Raw genomic sequence first — 16,763 nt, 5'->3', positions numbered from 1 at the left:
TAAGAGGTTAAAAGTGATATCTCGGCCGCTCGATGATTTGATTTGACTTATGTGCCGGGCCCGGTCAGAACTGAATTGATGTGTTCGATTAAGTTCTATGTCGAATAAATCTGAGATCGAGAAACCAAATGCTAGACAATTGGTTCCATAGAAATGTCTGCATGATATCTGAACAGAGGACTGTACGATCCCTTATCTAAAGGACCAGATTGATTAGATCAGAGTTTGAAAGCGTCTTTGAGAGCTACGATTGCTAATCAGAATATACTTGTATATAGTTACTAGACTTATCCAAGTGGGAGACTGTTGGAATAGTGTCTAAGGCTACAAGTATATTAGGAAAGTATTTGACCCGGTTGTGCATGGTCCTTTTGGGTTGCCTTCACCATAGCAAATTGACAGAATAATTTATAATGAGAGAAGGAATATTATTAATATATTATAAGAATAATATAAGGAATAATAATATTGTTATTTGATTAATATAAGTCATAAATTAATTAGGAATTAATTTGGTGACTTAAGGAGATTAATTAAATAGAAGGGCATAAACTATCAAGTGTGTGATAGTTGTACTTTGGGCTGTAATTCCTTAAAGATGAGGGGTTGGACAGTTTAAGGACTTTGGATAGGCCTTGAAATCATCCAAGGCTTATCATGAAGGGATTAGGATTGCTTAGGGCCTAAGTTATCCAATTAGGGTTTAAAGATGAAACCCTAGGAGCCTTACAAGTATAAATAGACCCATAGGGTTGTAGAAATCAGTATTATTACTCTTGGAAGAACCCTAGCCGATTTCTATATCCCTCCCTACTCTCTCAAATCATCCTCTTGGTAGTTGGTGTTTGTAAGCCATTAGAGGAGTGACAATTGTGACTCTAAAGCTCCAAGGACAAGAAGATCAAGCAAGTGATTCAAGGTAAACTTCTAATTCTGATTTCATATTGTTATTATACTCTATTAGCTATTAGAAGTCTTGGATTCAATGTATGTTCAATTAGAGAAACCTAGATCCAAGCATTAGGGTTTTGTATGTGCACATAGGAATGTTCATATGGCTAAAATCCATCACTCACTTGTTCGATTTGGAGAGAGTGGGACTAGAGTCGAGCAGAACTTTAACTGCGGAAAGTTGCGTCTTCGAGCTTCTCGGGGATCTCGGTAGCGTAGAACCTTCGTCGGGGGCTCGGGTGTGGAACCAAGGGTGTCGGGATGGACTCTAGTGCTTACAAGTGTGTGAGAGTGAGTGAGAGTTTGAGAAAAGTGTGCCAAAATCTGGAGTTCATGCTCTCTATTTATAGGGCTGAGGGCGTGAGTACGTTGGGCGTACCACCGGAGTACGCTGGGCGTACTTCGGTTATGCTGTGCGTAACTTTGCGTCATGGCTTACGACTCGGGTCTAGCTAGGCGTAGAGCTTGCAGCCGATGGGACTCGACCCTGCACCTGAGTACATTGGGCGTACTCTTGAATTACGTTGGGCGTAATCCCGGCTTCAATCTTCTAAATTCCGTAACTTTTGCATACGGGCTCCGTTTTTCGCGTTCTTTATATCCACGTGTAGACGAGACTATGCTCTACAACTTTCATTTAGACTCCGTCGGCTACTTTTGACTTTATTTTTAATACTATGTTTTTAATAGGCCGGGACTGCTAAAGTCCGTTAAAAATTCATAGTTTCTTTATCTGACGTCTGTTTTCGTTTGTCTTTTTATCATCTTACTCCTGTTGTGGAGACCTTCAACTCTCGTTTAGGTTGCGTTAGCTAAATATCGTTCGATCTTCAATTCGAGTTTTTAGCTCTCTACTGCTGTTACGAAACTTAGAAAATTTGTAGCTTCTTCATACGAGGTCCAGTTTGGGCGATCTTTTTATGCACGTTCACCTTTTAACGTAATCTACGACTTTTGTTTAGATACTTAAGGCTAAAATGCATTTTTATTGAAATTTCTCTTTTTACGTTAAATAATGTTTTACCGGGTGTGTCGTGAATATTTGAGTGGTCATAATCTTTTCATTATAACTCGGTTTTGAATGTTCTTTATGTTTTTGGAAACCTCGGCACGATATCTATCATTTGATGCATCCCAAATTTAGATTTTTGAACATTTTATTTTTGAGGTTAATTCCGTTGATTCCAAATAGTTTCGTTGTATTTGACTTTTGAGTGTTACATTGCTTTGGAAAAATATAGGGGTGTCACACCTTAGCCATATGAGTGTGCTGGCAGAGTATAGCATTTCGTTGAGGAGCGAGCACGCATGACGAAATTGGTGAACGAGAAGGTTGAGCAGCTACTTAGGAGCTCTGGGATGGTCCGTGTGGAAAGTATGGGTAGATGTGGCAGGTAGTATGGACCCGTACTGCCGAAAGCAGAGGACCCATACTTGATACAGGGAGCATTCTGAAGGTTCTAAGTAGCAGATTGAGGAGTGATGTTATGGTTCGAGTACCATACATCGTAGCAGATTGAGGAGTGATGTTATGGTTTGAGTACCATACATCGTTGCAGATTGAGGAGTGAGGTCATGGTTCGGGTACCATACATCGTAGCAGACTGAGGAGTGATGTCATGGTTCGGGTACCATACATCGTAGCAGAATGAGGAGTGATGTCATGGTTTAGGTACCATACATCGTAGCAGATTGAGGAGTGATGTCATGGTTCGGGTACCATACATCGTAGCAGATTGAGGAGTGATATCATGGTTCGAATACCATGCATCATAGCGGATTGAGAAGTGACGTTGTGGGCTGAGTACCATGGGTCGTAGCAAATGATGCTCGTGGTTCTCCGGTTATCCGGTCATGATTGAATGACCTCTATTGCCGTTTCAAGAAATGCATCAAATATGCCTGATGAAGAAGATGAAGATGATATTTTTAGAAAGAATGTTTGAGAAGTAGAAGATGATTTTGACGTGTTAAATGAAATGAGTGTTACGTTGGTCAAACTCAATACATTTCCACCAAATTACCGAACCGAGCTCGGCATGCCAAGGTGTCGACCTGGCTTGGTGTTCATTGATGTCATCGAGCCTCAAACGGAGGCCGCTCTGTCCGGTCTAATGGATGCAAACCCCATCTCTAATAGATTGTCCACCTAAAAGATTGCTACTGGTCTGTGATTTACTATATGCAGTAAGCCTTGGAACAGACTAGGTGTTGTAAGCGTATTGTCTACCTTTTTTTTTATTATTATTTACATATGAGCTAGGCTGTCGGGATATGACTAATTTGTAATATTAAATTAAGTTCTTTCACACACAGGGATTGTGAGCGTATTGTCGAGTGTACTCTTTTTATTATCGGAGCTAGACTTTTGGGATATGACTAATTTGTGATATATTAAATTAAGTTCTTTCACACATTTTATTACACTCCTAAAATATACACTTTGGTCAACAACAAGATTTGAACTCACAGGTCACAATCTATGTATGACGCATCTTTCATCAACCACACACCGCTACACTATATTTGGATTTTCCAAAAAGATAAATATATACATTATATTATTCACTAATCCTGCCTGTTGGTATATACTATTATGTATGGCATGCCGAATGCTGAAATCCTAATATAATAAGCAGTTTATTTTTGAATCACGTCAACACACAACTACCACACTTGACTTTTGACTTTCATTTGAGTACTTGTAAGTCAAAACTACCAACGCATTACAATTTACAACCAAGCGAAAAGGACAGAACAATATAAACATATCAAGAAAGTAAAAACAATTGGTAGTAATTCTTTACGCCACATCTATACCTATGCAGTGATGACACCGTTTTCTTTTACATCAGTATGTTTATCAGTCTTCTTTCCTTCTTCATCACCTAACTTTGCATCAGTACTCTCTTGTACCTTGTCACCATTTTGTTCAATCTTTTTAGCCGCCTCTTCCTCAGCTTTGATCCTGGCATCCTCCACAGCTTTCAGCCTTGCTTCTTCTTTTGCATTCTCCAGAGATTGGATCAACTTGTTCAAGCAACTCTCAGCATTCTCTTCAAATGACTTTGGCATCAAATTTTCGGCAACATCGGCTGGAGTCATCTTGGTCTCCTTCAAGAGTCGACTGATGGTTGAAAACAAGTCGTGTGATTCAAGATCCAAATAGTTCTTTGCAAGCACCTTGAATGTTTCAAAACAACAATAGGAAAGCTCGATATGCTTATCCATCCTTCCTCTCCTAATCAGAGCAGGGTCAAGCTTTTCAACAAAGTTTGTTGTGAACACGATCAGTCTCTCACTCCCACAAGCCGACCATAGCCCATCAATGAAGTTCAGAAGCCCAGATAAAGTCACTTCGCTTCCCTTATTCTTCTTACCCTTTTCCTCCTCGGCTTTCTTGCTAACTGGATCCTTCTCCTCCTCTTTAGTCTCTTCTTTTTTCTCCTTTCGCTGACCAGTTAAATCAAGTGAACAGTCGATATCTTCAATCACAATTATAGACTTACTTGATGTGTCAATGAGTAGCTTCCTCAAGTCCGTGTTATCCTTCACGGAGGTTAATTCAAGATCATAGATGTCGTATTCCAGAAGGTTGGCCATGGCAGCAATCATGCTAGACTTTCCAGTTCCTGGGGGACCATAAAGAAGATATCCTCGCTTCCATGACTTGCCCACCTTCTTGTAGTAGTCTTTCGACTTGCTGAACATCATAAGATCATCTAAAATCTCTTTCTTCTTTTTCGGGTCCATTGCAAGAGTGTCGAATGTGGAAGGGTGCTCGAATATGATGTGGCTCCACATAGTCCTCCTGTAACCAGACCAGTTCTCACTCTTGTTGTTAGTATACAGCTTTCGTTGCCTTGTTTTCACTGCAATAGCCTTTCCTTCATCGAGTACATATTGCAAGTAAACTTTTGTGATGATATCTCGGTGTTCTCTTTTACATGTGAGCCTATAATACCGCTTCTCCTCCTCACCTCGATAGGAAAAGAGAGCCTGCTGTTTTGGGATGCTTTTACTCGACGTCCACCAGATCTTGATGCCTTGGAACTCGTCTGTGACCTCTTCGTAGTCGTCCATACTCAGGACGACGGATTCACAGTCTTTGACCACGTTTGCTTTGAGCCTTTTGGCTCTGTTGGAGGAGTTGGTGCTGAGGTAACGTTCAATGGAAACAAAGGCTTTACTTCGCTCGAACCAGCTGTCTGGTTGGTATTCATGGAAAGTGATTTCGACATAAGGGTACACATAGCTAACCACTTTGTTAACGTATTTCTTGACATCCCTTTGGAACTCTTCTGGAAACAGTTGCCGGAATATTGCCCATACGAACATTACGGCAGCCATTAAAGACCCTAACTGAGTCATATCCCCCATCATCTCTGGCTTCCTTGCTGAAAGCCTCACAGGTCACTCAAATCTGTTGGTAAAATAGTGATGAGATGAGGAGGGTGTATACTGCATAGATCTCATAATTAGTTTATATACAGAGTCTAGTGGCAAAGACTAATGTAATAAGTCTTTCTTTTTTGTAATCTTGTGAAGTTTTATGGAACGGGGTGTCGTGTAGAAGCCATTCTTTACTTATAAAATGCCGAAAGGGTAGCCGACCTTGTGCGTAACTACGGAACGGCATGAAAAGGTAACTAAGCATGAAGCTTCCCAAGAATAGACTAATAAAGAACGACATCACGGTAATTGCATCATTCATTTTCTTGTTTCACAAGGTAGAACATCCATCAGTGGTTGTTTGTTGACTATCCTTCACTAGAAATAAATAAAAGAGAAAATGACTCTTGAGGGTAATTAACTTTTACGTTTATTTGGTCCATTTTTTTTTGTTTCAATATACCATCGAACTTGTTGTTTGCGTTCACAAAAACCCTTTTGACCGGCTTTTGACCTGTGATAGCCGATGAAAGGGTTATGGTGAATACAAAGAACAAGTTCGATGGTATATTGAGTACAAAAAAAAAGGAAATGGACCAAATGAGAACGAACTCAACAGTTGGTTACCCTCCTGAGTCATTTTTCCCGAAAATTTAAATGAAATTAAAGTTGCAAAATTATCAAAGGTTGCAACCTTCTTTGGCTATAACGTATATGAAGAGCGTTTCAAAGGGGTAACCTTGTTAAAACATGGTCTACGTTATGCTTAGTGAGGTTAGCTGTCAACACCTCTCTGCAAAAGAATATGACTGTGTATGAGAGGTATATTTATCAGCATAAACGTTTATCTCAAGGTATATTATGGTGATGTATCTACAAAAGCAGCATGATATTGTACATATTGATGTTGTATCTTATCCCATTAATTCGATCTTAAAGCTAAGTAAACTAAAAAATCACAGTACTTGTGATTCCACTCGTTTGTAGACTTGTTTAGAATCCATGATACGATAAATCATTTGATTGGAAATGTAAATGTAGTCATGAAATGCGTCTGCTTAGTCAAGAATTCCCTAATAAATATTCAACTGCATTACAAAGTTGTACATGTATGAATAATGTTCTTTCGTGGGTTATGTTTTGAAGAGAAGCAAGAATGAATCTCATAAAGTTATTAATATCAGTAGGGGATGACGTGGGATTTGCTGTAAATGAATAAAAGGAAAATGAATCAGGAGGGTAACCAACTGTTGCATTTGTTCTCATTTGGTCCCTTTCCTTTTTTTGTACTCAATATACCATCGAACTTGTTGTTTGTGTTCACCATAACCCTTTGACCGGCTATCACAGGTCAAAAGCCGGTCAAAAGGGCTTTGGTGAACGCAAATAACAAGTTCGATAGTATATTGAATACAAAAAAAAACCAAATGAGTACAAACGCAAAAGTTAATTACCCTCAAGAGTCATTTTCCCTAAATAAAACTATAAAGAGCTTACTTATGCTCGTATCCCATAAAAAATGTTATCCCTGTACATTTAGGTAGTGTTTGTTTTTTGTCTGCAAATCTGTGTGACCTCTTCTTCTGTCTACGCCGCGCAGACATTAGCCTTCGCAGACTGTTTGTTTTTCTGAAGACTGCAGACCTAAAAATTTTGCGCCCCATCTTCTTGGCGCTGATGTGCAGATGTGGACCAGAGTCTTCTAACATCTTCAAACATCTTCTAGCCTAAAAAACATATATATCTTTATTTTTTTAAAGTTTTTTTTTTTTTTTTTTTTTTTTAATTTATAATTTTTCTAACTTTATTGATGATAAACAATTTGAAAAAAAATTACAAAACTTAAAAAAAAAAAAAAGTTCGATGTTACAAATATGATATTTTTAACAAATTTATAAATAAAAATTTATTACATTAACAGTCGTTGAAGTTGTTTATATAAATATGAAAAAAAAATTATAATATATTCTTATATTTTTTGCCAAATTTTATAAAACATTATTTAATACAGTATTGTCAATTTCTCGATAAAATATTTATGGTACGTTTTTAATGGATTTAATTGAATAAATCGAAATTTATTTCCATCCATTTATGTATCAAATTCTTTGATTACTAATTATAATGTTTAGTTATAACTTTGCAACCAAGTTGTTGGTTTTATAAAATATACACGTTAATTCATATCATTTTTATTTTTATTTTTTTATACAATAATACATAAAAGTTGTTCTAGATTCGTTAATTATTTATAACAAAGTCATAAAAGTATTAAAAAAATCACTTTGAAGTTTAAAAAAATCAGTTTATTTAGATTTCGGTTTATTTTACTAGCCCGCAGATGTTAAAAAAACAAACAGTCTTTCTTTTTAAGACTGCAGACGTTTGGTCCACCTCTTCTACTATAAAAGTCTACAGATGTGGTCCGCAAACTGCAGACATTTTGTTTCAGAAAAAAGAAACAACACCTTAGATGTTGTTTATATACCAATGTAGACCTCTCTCATAAAAGGACCAAATATCTATAAAACAAAAATTGCTTGTCTTTTAAAGTATGTTGCAGAGTGATAAATTAAAATCATAAATTGACATTTTAAACTTAAAAGATTTCTTAATACTTTCATGAATTTATTATAAAGAGTTAATAAATCTAGATCCAATTTTATGTATTATTATATAAAAAATGAAAAAAAAAAAAAAAATAAAATAAAATATATATATATATATATATATATATATATATATGAGATAAAAACCAATAAGTTTTGGTTGCAAAGTTAATCATAAATATTATAATTTGGGATTATAAAGTTTAACACATAAAATGAATGGAAATACATATTGATTTTAAAATTAAAATTTTCAAACTATTCATTTACTTTTATTCAAAAAACCAAACTTATATAATATACCGACATGGGTGATTTATAATCCATTTTAATCATTTTATAAGTAATTTATAATGAAATTTGTAAAAATCAAATACAAATATTCGATCGTTTTAGAAACAAATATGAACCGTTTCTTTCCAAACATTTTATTCAAAACGGAATGGATTCATGATATATAAAATAAATAAACAAAGTAAAAAAAAAAAAAGATTAAATTTGGGGACTAAAGATTCTGTGCGTTAAATATATTTTTTTTGTTTTGAAACATTATTATTTTTTCAAATTGTTTATCATAGAAAAAATTAAAATAATTTAATTTAATTTAATTTAAAAAATATATATATTTAGTTTTTTAAGATAGAATATATCTAAAGCAGTGGCGGACGCAGAACGTTTTAGTAGGGGTGACACTAAAAAAAATTTCCGAAAAAATCTAAATTAGTAATGGTACTCGTATTTTAAGCCGATGCACTTAATAGAAAAAATATAATTTTTTTTATTCTACGTGCCGAAATCAGAGCAGTGGCTCGGGACCCCCCGGACACCACTAAGGTCCGTCACTGATCTAAAATTGTTAGAAAACTCTAGTCCATATCTACGCTAAGAAAAAAAAACATGCATACATTTTTAGATCTGTTTTCTTTTAAAAACAAACAGTCCATGAAGGTAATATTTATACATGGTCTGTACGACGTAAACAAAAGAAGCAAAAGACTTGTACACAAAAAAATAAACACGACCTTAGGGGTTGTTTCATAGTTGCTAACCGGGTTAAAGTTGAATGGGTTAGAAGATGACTGAGTTAAAAGTTCTGATTGAGTTAAATTCTGATTGAAACTTGCTGTTTGATTTTGCATCTGACTGACTGTGCAAAATGACTATATTACCTTCAAACAACATTTTAAAAAAAAATTCCATTATGATTTACGATTTAATTTGTAACCTTATATTTTTGTATAAAAACATTCAATCTGATTATACACATTACCACATCATATATCATATAACATATTCAAACATTTTAAGATAATCATTCAAGCAATAATAAAATTGCTTTGTTGCATAGTATTTTCTATCTGCTACTTCTTAGGTAAAATACAAACCAAATACATTGTTAGGTAGAATACAAACTAAAGATAGAAACAAAATTTAATTCACACCAATAAACAAAAATTACATGTACTCTTTTTTTTTTTTTTTTTTTTTTTTTTTTTAAATTCCATGTCTGCCCTCGTATCATTGAATCCATAATGCTCTACTTAACTGTATTGTAGTGTGCTTGAGATCTTATATCCACTGTCTTATAGGAAAGATCTTTTGAATGGCTCATACTGTGCTTCTAATTAATCCTTGTCACTTTCACCACCAATCAATCATGACATATTACCATAGAACTAATGCCAACTTTCAAATATAAACATTTTGCATCCTCCCTTTTATGCAAGAGGGCTCCACCAACAAACATGTTTGTGATTATGTGTGTGTAATAAATATCAATCAATTCACCCAAATTAATTAAAATTTAGCAATGTATCTATAATTTAACCAATTTATCAAACCATTTATAATTTAGCCATTTATCAAGACATCTATAACTCAAACCATTTAACAGGAACAAAAAAAATCATAGCAACAAAAAAATCATAACAACAAATAGAGAGTACAACAACAAGAAAAAAAACGTTCAAGGCACATCAAGGGGGTCGCCGGTTGGAATAACAAACCTCAGCAAATCGAAAATCTCAGGTTGGATCGGAAAACACGGGAACAAAAAGCTCTGAAATACGCACCAAGTCGGAGGAAGACGACGGAATCGCAGGTGGTCTTCTGTAGTAGGGGAGCAGCCGGAGGGAAGGAAACCGGAGTGAAGGAAGTTGGCAGTAGCGATGTTTCTGTGCAGCTGCGTTTTTTTTTTCTTTAGGGTCACCACTCACGAGGGCAAAGAGGGTATACAAGTATTACTTTTGAGTCAGCCATATATTTTAAACGGACCGAGTAAGTAGATGGATTAGCTATTGCTGACCGAGTCTGTCACTTTTAGGTTTTATCAAACGGGCTGATCCGGACCGAGTCAGTCAAAATGGCTGACTGGACCGGTCAGCTCACTATCAAACATACTAGTCTTGTTATATAGTGTTGTTATTGAACTTGTTTATCTTACTTATAAAAATACTATTATATATGATCATTTATTGTACACTACATTAAACATATTTAGTCACAAATCACTATTCTTTTTAATTATCCTCTTCATTAAATTTCTTTATAAAAATTTAATATCAAATCTTAATCCTATATAATATAAATATGTATTATTAATGCACTAATACGCAAAACCGGCACAAACTTATTTTGGGTTTATAGTGTAAAAATATAAAAATGCTTCTCAAGGCACATATATATGGCTAAACAATTTACAAAAATCTACTAATTTAAAGAAAAATAATTATTTTAGTTTTTTTGGATATAAAATCATTAGTAATATATACAGATAAAAAAACATTTGTATAATGATTGTGCCGTATGCATTCTGTCCGGTTGGTTAGTAGTTTGAATCCAAGAACACAATTTTCTTTGACACTCTAAAAAAATTAGTATCAAAATCAATTTTGTCCAATATATATTTATCCATAAATAAAGTAGTTAAATTGATGAGCTTAAGTAATCTTATAACAACTTTGTATTTGAAAAACTTCTCTATACATATACTACAATGCCAAGAATAGTTAATAAGATTTTATATGCAATGAAATTGTAACGATTAAGACTTAGGAATTCATATGGCATAGTCGACGCATCCATTATATTGTTGCTTGATTGCTTCATAGGCCATTGCTTTACAATTTGTTAATACGATTTCCTTCATTTTGGTTGTACATACTCACCTTCTTTGTGAACAACAATAACTATATGTATGCTATTGCATCTTTCTGAAATTTTTGTCTTTGAATTTGGCACATTCTCATGTCTGTAATTTATCCTTTTTTTAAAAATAAACTAGTCATTATATATTAATATTACATAGTCTATAAAAGTTTTAGGCTCCTTGGAATAATGGGCATTGGGTGGTCTCCCTTATCATGCTAATGAGTTATGCAATCAATAATATGAATCAATACATGATTGATAGTATGAACACTGCATGTAAATAGTTTTGTTTTACTCAATATTCATCAAGAAAGGAGGTTAGAGTACAAGAAATATAAACGAGAGTGAAAAGTGTTTGTGTGTGAGAGTGCCTTAATGAACATCTCACCTACAACACTATTTATAGGTAATATACCTATTGCTCTCAACTGAATACAAAACATACATGTAGACTTCTACATTTAAGTACAAACATAAATGCTACATGAAATAAAAAGATATATCGAAATAATGAGTATTTCGATATAGACTACATACATGGTCTTCAATACACAAGTCTTCGATATGAGCTGAACTTCAAAGATACTTTCGATGGCCAACTATAGGACCTTTAACTGTTGAATATGACTTTGACCATTGAATTGTCGACCAAGTTTGACTTTAGGTCAATTTGGGAGTTTTTGGCTGTAGTTTGAGATTTGCTCTTCTATTGTTGTATAGGTGACCTGTAGTGTCGGTTATTGGATATATGAGTAGTTTTGTTATCTGCTAGACTACGAGGTGAGTTTTCTGACTATAATTTGTACTATAGTATGTGACATTGTGTGTAGGATGTTGTTATGTTGTAGTGATCTGTTAGACTGGTAGATGTATTATGATTACATGTGTCTACTTATTATCGTTATGTGCATATGCCGATATAGTTTAGTTGGATTGAGCGGTACTTCTTTTTGTTGTAGGACAACATACCCATGAATGGTTCAACTATTTGTTGCAGGCTCGAGAGTGGTCCAACTTTATGATGTAGGCTTAGGTGGTGATCTTACAGTGCGTTGTAGGCCTGGTGTATTGTTTTGTGGGGTATTTTTGGGGAACTCACTACAGTTGTGAATTTAAATGTTTTTAGGTACTTCAGATGATTGGCTCAAGGCGAATGCATGATCGACCACATCCTCCTACTGACTTATGTTTTCAGAGAGGATTTTGATACTCTAATTTCTATGGTCTTGTCTTGAAAACAATTTTTGAATATTTTATGGATTTTATGAAAATGTTGATTGAAAATGAAAAATTTTATCATGGTTTTTGGGACGTTACTAGTTGGTATCAGAGCCCTGATTTGAGAGATTTGAAAGAACACATGTGTGATTCCAGAATCAAATTGTGGATCTACAAAAAAGATTTTTCGTAAATAATTTCTAAATAATTAAATGAGAGGATGCGATGTGTACAATCAGTCCGGGCTCAAGGAAAAAATTATTCCCTAAGATATCCATACATGTTATATGTGTATTGGTGATATGTTAGAAATGCATGCTAGTTGATAGGCTAGGGACATTCATAAATTGTATGATACAATTGTATGCATAATGGTTGTATATAACTAAGATTTTATAGCCTGATAATGTTTGATTTAGCCTTATTTTATGTTCCTTGTCTTGTTGAGGGCTTAGGGTAGAGTCAGTTATTAGACTATCTGTCAAATCTAGTGTTATGTATGATTAGCATACACAAGGTGACTATAGAGTTAGTGGAGGTTTCATGAGTTGGTTGTGGACTGTAAGAATGCCATCAATAGTGAGGATCTAATAGTTACTCTTGAGAAAGTGAGTATAAGGGGTATGCATACCGTAGTACTTTAGGCCAAGTAGCCCATGTAATTCATGGCGATCCTTCGAGACAAATATAGGTAGGTGTGGATGGAAGTATGGGCTTGTACTAATAGAAGCACATGACATGTATGTGTTTTAAGCAAGTCACATGTTCTAATGAATGAGTGTTCGAGTAGTGATGTGTTAGAATATACTGTGATTTTCTGATGTGTTTTGGCTTATTTTTTAGTATGGTGACCACGAGAGGTACATGATAAGGTGTTGATGACCCGAAGAGGATATGGTTGAGTGACGATGAGATCCATGAGTTAATCACTATCCATGTGACTATGGTAGCCATGATTAGCCGTCATTGAGGTGGTTGCTTCCATAGCCACTACAGCCGTTGCTTCTACATGATTACAGGTTAGAGGATCGATGTAGTAACATGGCTTCAACAAAACAAACCCCCCAGGGTTCGACAATGTCACTCTGAACCGGCAGCAGGCTGTGCGACGTGGGATATTGGATCGAGGCTATATATATATATATATATATATATATATATATATCATAACACATAAGTATAACACAAACGATACTTTTATTTATTATAGTTTATTTGGGATTACATTGTTTAATAGGTCAAAGACACATAACTAGAAATAAGAAACAAACATAAATAAACACCAACAAGCTTCCATGAATACCTCCTCCTTGACATGACTATCCTCCACACTCATCCCCCTGAGAATACATGTATTTTGAAAATGTCAACGTAATGTTGGTGAGTTCACAGGTTTTGTACAATTTTCTACTTTATTCGGCTGTATTAAATCAAGAACCCTTTTTCTTTTAGAAAAACCTTTCTTAAGATATTTTATCAACTCTGCGTGCGTGGTTAACCGACACACTAATCTGGGACTGACAGTGCGTGGAAAAGGGTAGCTTGATGTTAATCATAAATCGATGGAGCGTGTGTGGTTAACCGGCATGTTGATTAGGTGATTTGTAACACTGGGTGTAGCAAGATAATTTGCATGGTTATTCACACCTTGTTTGTGATCCTCGGTATCTCAGTCACAAACTTCAAGGGCACAATCGAGATTTAAACGTGCCATTGAAAAGTTCAATGAATCTCAAAGTATCTAGGAATTTCAAACCAATTAAAACTTAATAATCAATTTCGTTTTTCATGGTGGAAATTGGTAAATCCTCATTTACCTACCTTCAAATATTTTGAAATTGGATTACGACATTCCTCTTCTGAATTGTAAAATATTGTGTTGGGTCCTAGCCTTAATATTTCATTTGGGTTTTATATTAAGAACTTAAATCAACTAACTTGATTTTCTCCCTGGTAGATGTGTAGTTCAGAAAACTATGGTCTTCCCAAATCTTTTAGAACAAGCTTTCCTATTGAAGATGATGTTCCACAATTGTATCATAGAATTGGAAATCATACTTCACTTCCTCCACGTATTCCAAATTATTCTCCCTAACCCACATGTTCAAAGACTTGAAAAGTTTAAGGTCATTCAAGCCTTATTGGCAAGCAAACACAAAGATGGAAATTGTATATGTGCTAACATCTTAGAGATGAAGTTACATATTGACAGGCTGGGAGAGTAGGGTGTCGAAGTCTCAAGGAAGTTGGCTGTTGACTGGGTTCTTCAATCACTTCCCCAATGGAAAGGGATCGGCCATGGTCAAGTCATTTGACCAAATGGTAAAGAGAAAGGCTAAGTATGAGATAGTACTGTGTAGAATTCCTAAAGAGTCCATATGTTTCTATTGCCAAGAGAATGGGCATTGGTTGCGAAGCTGCCATATTTACCCGAAAGATCATAAGGATGGTAAAGTCAAAAAGTTTGACTCTACTTCAGGTGAATTCCACTATCTAACTCTATTTTGTTCCTATTCGAGGATTCTTAATACATGATGTAATATAATTACATTTTGATGCTTTGTATGATCAAAGGAATGAAAGGAAACTTAAATGAAGAGTAAGTTGATTCTGATCGTGAAGAGATGGATTTCGATCGCATGGTTCGATAATCATAATTTTGAGTTGTTGCTTAAGAGTTGTGATAGATTGCTTAGGAATATATAACAACATAGTTTTCACTTGTAATTGCATCGTAAGGAAAAGTTTTTTGCATTTTTGTAAATAAAGAAAATTTTTGATTTTATTTTATTCTAAGTTTCCTTTATATGGAATTTGTGAAAATTGTTGCTTATATGTTTCCATTGATAGCAATATTGGAAAATTGATTTGATTCTTTCATTTGTGGTAGTGTCAAAATTTAGCAAATAAAGAAAGATTATCATCACCCAAGTTTCAATTGGATAGAAACTTGGAATCATGCAACTTGTATTGAGTGATGAATGAGAACTTCGTCTTTGGGAAATTAAGACTAATTCCTTGGTTGTGCGTTAGTCAGGTCCACCACAATGATCGATAAGATTATTCGTCATGATTTACTAAAGTTAGTAGATATTGAAACAACCCAAAATACGACCCAAAATTTTTTGTTTTAATAATACTAAAAATCACATCATATATAATAAAACCACGGAATGAGCAACTCAAATGTCATAATACTGTGTCAAACAAATCTATATCAATCATAGTAACATCCAAAATAACTCCCAAGATAAACTGAAGTTGTAGTCTGTGCGATGCCATCAACCCGAGCTCTTCCCTTTGCTTGCGGAAGTACCTGAAACCAAAACTGAAACTGTAAGCACGAAGCTTAGTGAGCTCCCCCAAACTACCACATACCATAAAATAACATATAAAGCACATATTGGGCCTTGCCCAATGCATCAGACCGATGTCCGGCTAACTGCATCAGACTGAAGTCCGGACTAACTAGGGCCTTGCCCCCGCATCAGACCAAATTTCGACAACTGCATCTTACCGAAGTCCGGACTAACTGGGGCCTTGCCCCCTGCATCGGACCGAAGTCCGGCTAACTGCATTGGACCAAATTCCGGACTAACTGGCTGAACATGGCATAGCATAATCATAACTACTAGCATAAACACATATACTGCATACTGCATCGGACCGAAGTCCGGAACACATAACACAAAGACATGCTTGAATCATAAAGACATCAAGCACACTAAACTACTTCATCGGACCGAAGTCCGGGACTACTGCTAACTAAACGGGCCGACATTGTGGCCGTAGACCCGTTCCTACTGGAAGGAAAATTCACCTCGTAATGCTGGCTGCTGACATGCTAACTCTAACGCTGGCTGACTGCTGCTCCGGGGCTGCTCGACTACAAATCCCACAAATACTAGGCCAATTACTGATAAATGCCCTCAGGGTAAAATGACTATTTAACCCCTGGTGAAAGTCAACTCCCTTGTCATAGTTAACTGTCAGTTGACCGGACTCGCCGAGTTGAGTCGTCAACTCGCCGAGTCCCTATCATCCATTCTAGACCTCTACCCGCTTCTACTCGTCGAGTTTGGCAAAGACTCGACAAGTTCTTCTTCAATGCTAACATCGAGTCTAACTTCATCCGACTCGCCGAGTTGCATGAACAACTTGTCGAGTTCACCTTCAACATATGAATACGTCCGGACTGTGACTCGCCAAGTCATATGAACAACTCGTCGAGTCTGAAGAATTACTTGCCGAGTTGAAGAACAACTCGTCGAGACCCAAGCATGTTGTTACTACACAGTCAATTCCAATCAGTTCCAGTGCTTCCAAACCATAGATCTGAGCTTCTAGGATTGGTTTTACACGTAAAGTTTCCAACTTTACGTGCATGCACAAGAGTATGAAGCTAAAATACCCAAAATCAACAAATACTAAGCACTTAGGGTT

General features: G+C 35.5%; 1 pseudogene; it reads right to left on the bottom strand.

Annotated features, from left to right (window-relative positions):
* Positions 1-3,564: 3,564 nt before the first annotated feature.
* On the bottom strand, positions 3,565-5,440 carry LOC145056779 (AAA-ATPase ASD, mitochondrial pseudogene; annotated as a pseudogene).
* Between the last annotated feature and the right edge of the window lie 11,323 nt (positions 5,441-16,763).

This window comes from Lactuca serriola, chromosome 6 (assembly GCF_051521515.1).
Source record: "Lactuca serriola cultivar US96UC23 chromosome 6, Lser_US96UC23_V15, whole genome shotgun sequence".
NCBI lineage: Eukaryota > Viridiplantae > Streptophyta > Magnoliopsida > Asterales > Asteraceae > Lactuca > Lactuca serriola.
This window is presented reverse-complemented; position numbering and strand designations above follow the sequence as displayed.